Source organism: Limulus polyphemus, unplaced genomic scaffold, assembly GCF_000517525.1.
Source record: "Limulus polyphemus unplaced genomic scaffold, Limulus_polyphemus-2.1.2 Scaffold7750, whole genome shotgun sequence".
Taxonomy (NCBI): domain Eukaryota; kingdom Metazoa; phylum Arthropoda; class Merostomata; order Xiphosura; family Limulidae; genus Limulus; species Limulus polyphemus.
Genome location: NW_013673360.1, coordinates 30,268 through 36,809, shown reverse-complemented (window position 1 = coordinate 36,809; position 6,542 = coordinate 30,268). Strand labels below are relative to the sequence as shown.

Genomic DNA, 6,542 nt, shown 5'->3' with positions numbered 1-6,542 from the left:
TATTCATATCATATTAATTAAAGGTACAACTTAATGAACCATAAGAATTATTCATATCATATTAATTAAATGTACAACTTAATGAACCATAAGAATTATTCATATCATATTAATTAAATGTACAACTTAATGAACCAGAAAATCATTCATATCATATTAATTAAATGTACAACTTAATGAACCATAAGAATTATTCATATCATATTAATTAAATGTACAACTTAATGAACCATAAGAATAATTAATATTATACAATAAGAGGTATAATTTATTCTCATTTCCGTAGTTATCCATCTATATTTCTCACAGGATGATGTTTGTGTATTGTTTCCTTAATATATGAGGTATATTTCTTTCAATTAAGATAATCACTTTTAATAATTGTTAGAAACTGTAGAACAATATTAGCGTCAAATAAGTAATACAGTATGCGGACTGTATATTTCTTGATAATGATTTCAACTGGTCGAATACATTTACGGCTAACCAATCAAATCAGTTGCGCGTTATTTTTTCTGATTTGTTTTAACATGATTTATTATTCGGTGTAGAACTGATCTACTTAATATCCCCTCTTTTAGAGGAGAACTAAGTGTAAGGCCTTGTTTGACCAAACCTCAGATTCTAGAGCCGGAAGTGACGTAAGCTCCGAATGTGGTGAGTCAAGTTGTAATATTACATATTGAGCTTGAATCAGGATTTTCCACATTATTTAAATTATGTTTTATAGCTATCCCCCAAACTAACCTTAGTAGCTTTTGTTCAATAGATCGACCCTTGTTTATTTTAAAATAGAATAGAACGAACTTTGTCTATTCAGACTTTGCATTTGTTTCTCAATTCAATATATCGTGCTTCGATTGTATATGAAAAAATCTAAACTATGAAACATGATTTAGTTTGTACTACTTGCATAATTAATGAACACACAAACAATTTCCAATGTACATAAAGTATTTAACTATGAACTATAAAAAGGCTCAATGACACCAGAATAATTAACATTTTATTTTCGTTTATGGTGTATTATGTTTCTGGTAAATGCTCAAACCAGTAATTATATTTTATTTTTCCTAGGAGGTACACAACTCAAATATTATACTTATTATTTTTCCTAGAAACACTCATCCAAATTATTCTAATTACTTTTTTCTTGAATGTACTCAGTCCACTTCTTTTAATTGTTACTTTTCCTCGAGTTACCCATTCCAATTATTTAAATTATTATGTTTCACAGAGTTAATGAAATTACTATTTATTATAATTATTATTTCTAATGGTCGTTCCTCTAATTATCACAGTATACGTTATAAACTCTAAAATTTAATTTATTGAAAATATTAATAATTTGTTTATTCGTCACTAGAGAGCACCACGGACCGTCTCGATGGTTACGAGCAACCACGAAAACCAATCAGGCCAAAAAACCTTGATCAGACAGTGTATCCTAACAGTTCTTTCAAGGGAATGAAATTATCGACTCCAAGCCACGGTTTGAAGTAAGAAATTCTGCATGTGGGCTAATAGAATTATTAAACGTTGAAAACTCAATGAACGAGTGAATTATAATAAGCATGTTTATATATACATATATATAACCAAAAACCCTATCAGGACAAATATCATAAACATATATATATATATTTATCTATCAGACATCCCTATAACGACAAACATAATAAACGTATATTTATATATATTTAGGACAACCTATAAAGACAAATATAAATATGTTTTTATATATAGTTCGGATATCCCTATAAGGAAAAATATAATATACATGTTTATATATATATATCGTACATCCCTATAAGGACAACTATAATAAACGTATTTTGTAATCTGTCAGACATCATTGTAAGAAGAAATATAATAAACACGTTTTTTTATATTTTGGACATTCCAAAAAAATAATAAACGTTTTTTTCAACTAGACTTATTTTATTATAAACCGTAGATGTAAACTTCCTGGTTTCTGATGTAAACTTTGTTGAAATTCACACATCGTATTTTTTCATCTGTACCGTTAGTTTTATAACTTCATCATCTTTTCCAACTGATGTGAAAAACTAAGTGGCTTATGTAAGGTTTTCGATCACGAAACTTTGTTAGAGGTGTTGGTATCAAGTTTTATCAGTCTACCTAGGCAGTAGCGAAAAAAAAAATGGAAGTGATAGAAAGTGAATTATTCTGGTGTTTTACAAGTATGATTAATTTTATTTGATAAATATACGAAAATACTCAACAAGGCCTATGTTATGGTCTTTTTAAGCAAGGGACTAATCTCGTTCACAGAAGTGACTACTCTCAGGGCTCCCTCTACAGTCCAATACACTTAGCCTCGTCCTCAGCACTTCCTGATGGTCTTGAACCCTCCGATACAGAGTGCGACAGAGATTTAACTGACAACAAAGAACTAGGTAATTAATTAATTAAGTAATTAATTACAGATATTTTAACCAAATAAGCGTGCATTTTATTGAAAAAAATTGATGAATTTTCATAATAATTGTAATTTTTATAACATCACGTTAGTTAAAAAAATGGGAAGAAAATGTCTTTTCTTACATAGTACAATGAAGAAGTATTTTTCAAGACAACTGACACAGAGTTTGAATAAAAAAAGTATTTTATAAGAACACTAAAGTAAAAGAAAACAAAACACGTCTATAGTTAGTCACCCTGTGAGTAGTTTATATTATTACTGCCTTGCACTAATGGCAGAAAAGTGATTTATACGTTTACTTGATACACTCTTGGTGTTTTACGTTCAATGAAACAAAAGCTTTTAAAATCAGAATTTGGAGAAAATTTCGAGATGGGAAACACAAATAGTTTCTTTTGTTGTCACTTGAGGTTGTTCAGCTTTCCAAAGTGTCTCTTACACATTTTTAGTTATAAGAATTTCCAATAGATGGCATTCCTTATCATTTACCTAGCTGGACTGATGAGAGCTGATACTGGACAGGTAATGGTTTACTTATCTAATGTGAAATTTTATGATTCGGATTACTGTGTATTTTTAACTTTCGTTAAACGAAGTCGATGGAATATTGACAGGTAACGATTTTCACGAAAGAGTCACAACTTACACCTTGAACCCGTGTTAACCTCGTACATGATAAGTCACTCATTTTTGCTAAACAGCGACAGTGTTAACTACACCCACAATAGGTCAAACATTTCTACTATACTAAGTGGTATGCCACTCTCGTATCCACTGGTAATAAGTCACACAAACCTCCAATGGCATAAGTCAATAAGACCATATCTGTGCTATTTGCTTGAGAACAGGTAACACATTCCATTAAGCTGTGTCATTACTTACTCCACTAGTAATTAATTATACATATCTGCTGTGTAAAGCCTCACAATAACACACAATCCAGCTCATTTGAAGCAGTGATGTTGTAACTAAATGCTCCCATTCGTATCTCTACATAAGCCACACATTTTACTAAAGTAGGAATTCCTAGTTAAATCCACGTTAGTGAAATATCTCAATTAGGTAAGAGAATTCTTAGAAACATTCAATAGAACCTCTGTTGGTTCTTAGAAACCTTGAATAGATAAACCTATATTGGTTCTTAGAAACATTAAATAGATAAACCTATATTGGTTCTTAGAAACCTTAAATAGATAAACCTCTGTTGGTTCTTAAAAACCTTAAATAGATAAACCTATATTGGTTCTTAGAAACCTTCAATAGATAAACCTATATTGGTTCTTAGAAACCTTAAATAGATAAATATAGGTTTATCTATTGAAGGTTTCTAAGAACCAATATAGGTTTACCTATTTAAGGTTTCTAAGAACCAACAGAGGTTTATCTATTTAAGGTTTCTAAGAACCAATATAGGTTTATCTATTTAAGGTTTCTAAGAACCAATCTCTGTTGGTTCTTAGAAACCTTAAATAGACAAACCTATATTGGTTCTTACAAACCTTAGATAGATAAACCTCAGATGGTTCTTACAAACCTCATATATAGATAAACTTCAGATGGTTCTTGCAAACCTCATATAGATAAACCTTTCTTGGTTCTTACAAACCTCATATAGATCAACCTGAGATGGCTCTCACAAACCTTAGATAGATAAACCTCAGATGGTTCTTACAAACCTCATATAGATAAACCTCAGATGGTTCTTACAAACCTTAGATAGATAAACCTCAGATGGTTCTTACAAACCTTAGATAGATAAACCTCTCTTGGCTCTTACAAACCTCATGTAGATAAACCTATGTTGATTCTTATAAGCCCGAGTTATATAAATATCTTTTGGTTCTTACAAATGAAACTGTCTAGTGTCCAAATATGTTAATTATGATAAAGGCTTGACTTATACTCATAAATCTCAGTTACATAAAACGATCACCAGTTTTTAATATATTTACTTCAAAAATCGTTAACTTCTCACATTTCTTAGTGTCTGTTATAACTCCTAAATATATGTACGTTTTTATTTGGTATTTATATGTCTCCTTATATATTTTTTATTGAAATAAAAGGTTTGTTAATTATTTTCAGATATTTTCTGATTCATCTCTTCCTTGTTCTTTCACAGTGGTGAAACCCAAACCCAGCTTGCAACGCTCCCCTCATCAGCAGCAGGGGGTCTTTTGTAGATGACGGATTTCCCTCATCAAAAGATGGTGTTTTGTAGACGACGGATTCCCTTATCAGAAAGTGGTCCCTTGTAGATCTCGGATTCCCTCATCTTTTGTAGATGGCGGATCTTGTGTATATCTGATTCATCAGCTAAATTCTTGTTAAACCAACAACAACATCCCTACATGTTCTGTGATATAATAAACAGTTTGAAACTCTTTACACGAATTTGAAGCTTAGAGATTCATCTCCTCTTTAATTTATAATATTTAGAATGTCTTCTGGTCGTAACTTGTCCAATATCTGTCGTTGTTTACAGTGGAGTAATAGCTTTTACTAATATCTCTTTACATTCGAGCTGCTTTCGTATAGGCCATTGTCCATCAAAAAGTTACATGTTTTCATTGATTTAATTCTAGTAGGTTTAGGAAAATATGTAAATAAATACTCATAAAGTTAATGTTTTTTTTTGGCCAAAACGTCATTCAGTAAAACCTTTAATATCTGCCGCTAGCAGCAAAGCAGAGAATGAAGTAGGTACGTCATGAACTTTGTATATAGCAGTAGTAACAATATTGTGCCATTAGATATCGCAACAGTCAGTTCTATTGTCGTTAGTAGTACCTCTGAATCGCACTGTTTGCATGATTGTTTAAAAAGCTAATAAAAATCAACGGTTTTCACGACTCGAATTGAGTGTAATTTTGTTATCTAATATCTAAGATACAGTTTACACAGATACATGTTATATCTAAGATACAGTTTACACAGATACATGTTATATCTAAGATACAGTTTACACAGGTACTGTTATATCTAAGATACAGTTTACACAGTACATGTTATATCTAAGATACAGTTTACACAGATACATGTTATATCTAAGATACAGTTTACACAGATACATGTTATATCTAAAATACAGTTTACACAGATACATGTTATATCTAAGATACAGTTTACACAGATACACGTTATATCTAAGATACAGTTTACACAGATACATGTTATATCTAAGATACAGTTTACACAGGTACGTGTTATATCTAAGATACAGTTTACACAGATACATGTTATATCTAAGATAAGATAAATACTGATGCATAGACATTAAATAAAGAATTAATATAAAAGATAAAGACGATTTTAAAAAAGATACTAATATATTTTTATGATAGTGAGTATGTTTAAGAATAGCAAGTACTTATTCGGGAGGATACAGTTCTAAAGTTTCACATACGGATTTGTAAAAACAGGTACTGAAACCATATAAACGAAGAAGTCGAATAAAAAAAAACCTTTAGATGAGCCATACAAGTTATATTGTAAAAACGTATTGTGAAAAGTGAAAGGAAGTGGTCGTTCTGTTTTCGAAAAACGACTATTAATACCATATCAAAGAAGTAAAAAAAAATATTTTTACACGATAATACATAAAGCTTTGGAAAACAACCATTCACACTATGTCAAAAAAGAGAGAGAGGAAAAGGTTTTACAAGGACCATTCCTAGATCTTGAAAAGAAACAGTATTGACATATTTTTAAAGAAAGTATTAGGAAAAAACAGTTTTACAGGGGTTATACCGCTTTCGAAAAACACAGCCATTATCCCCATGTTGTTATAAGCTATAGTTTAGTTTAAACTACTGAGACATAGTTTAGAAACAAAATGGATATAGACGGGATTGAATCCTCGATCTCCGGCTTACGAAACGTGTGCTGTACCATGTGAGCCAAAGTCTAAAGTTTTTTTTTCACATATGTGTACTACCTTCATCTTCTATATTACTGACAGCTACTGCCAGTAAGGATGTCACAAACAGTGTACTACCTACATCTTCTATATTACTGACAGCTACTGCCAGTAAGGTGTACAGTGTACTACCTACATCTTCTATATTACTGACAGCTACTGCCAGTAAGGTGTACA

The 6,542-nt window shown here is 30.8% G+C and overlaps 1 long non-coding RNA gene across 1 annotated transcript; it reads left to right on the top strand.

The window, feature by feature from the left end:
* Positions 1 to 381: 381 nt before the first annotated feature.
* Positions 382 to 5,298, top strand: LOC111089885. Its single transcript, XR_002614044.1, has 4 exons — positions 382 to 657; positions 1,367 to 1,499; positions 2,296 to 2,420; positions 4,569 to 5,298. It is a non-coding gene; the product is annotated as an uncharacterized LOC111089885 (long non-coding RNA).
* Positions 5,299 to 6,542: the final 1,244 nt, after the last annotated feature.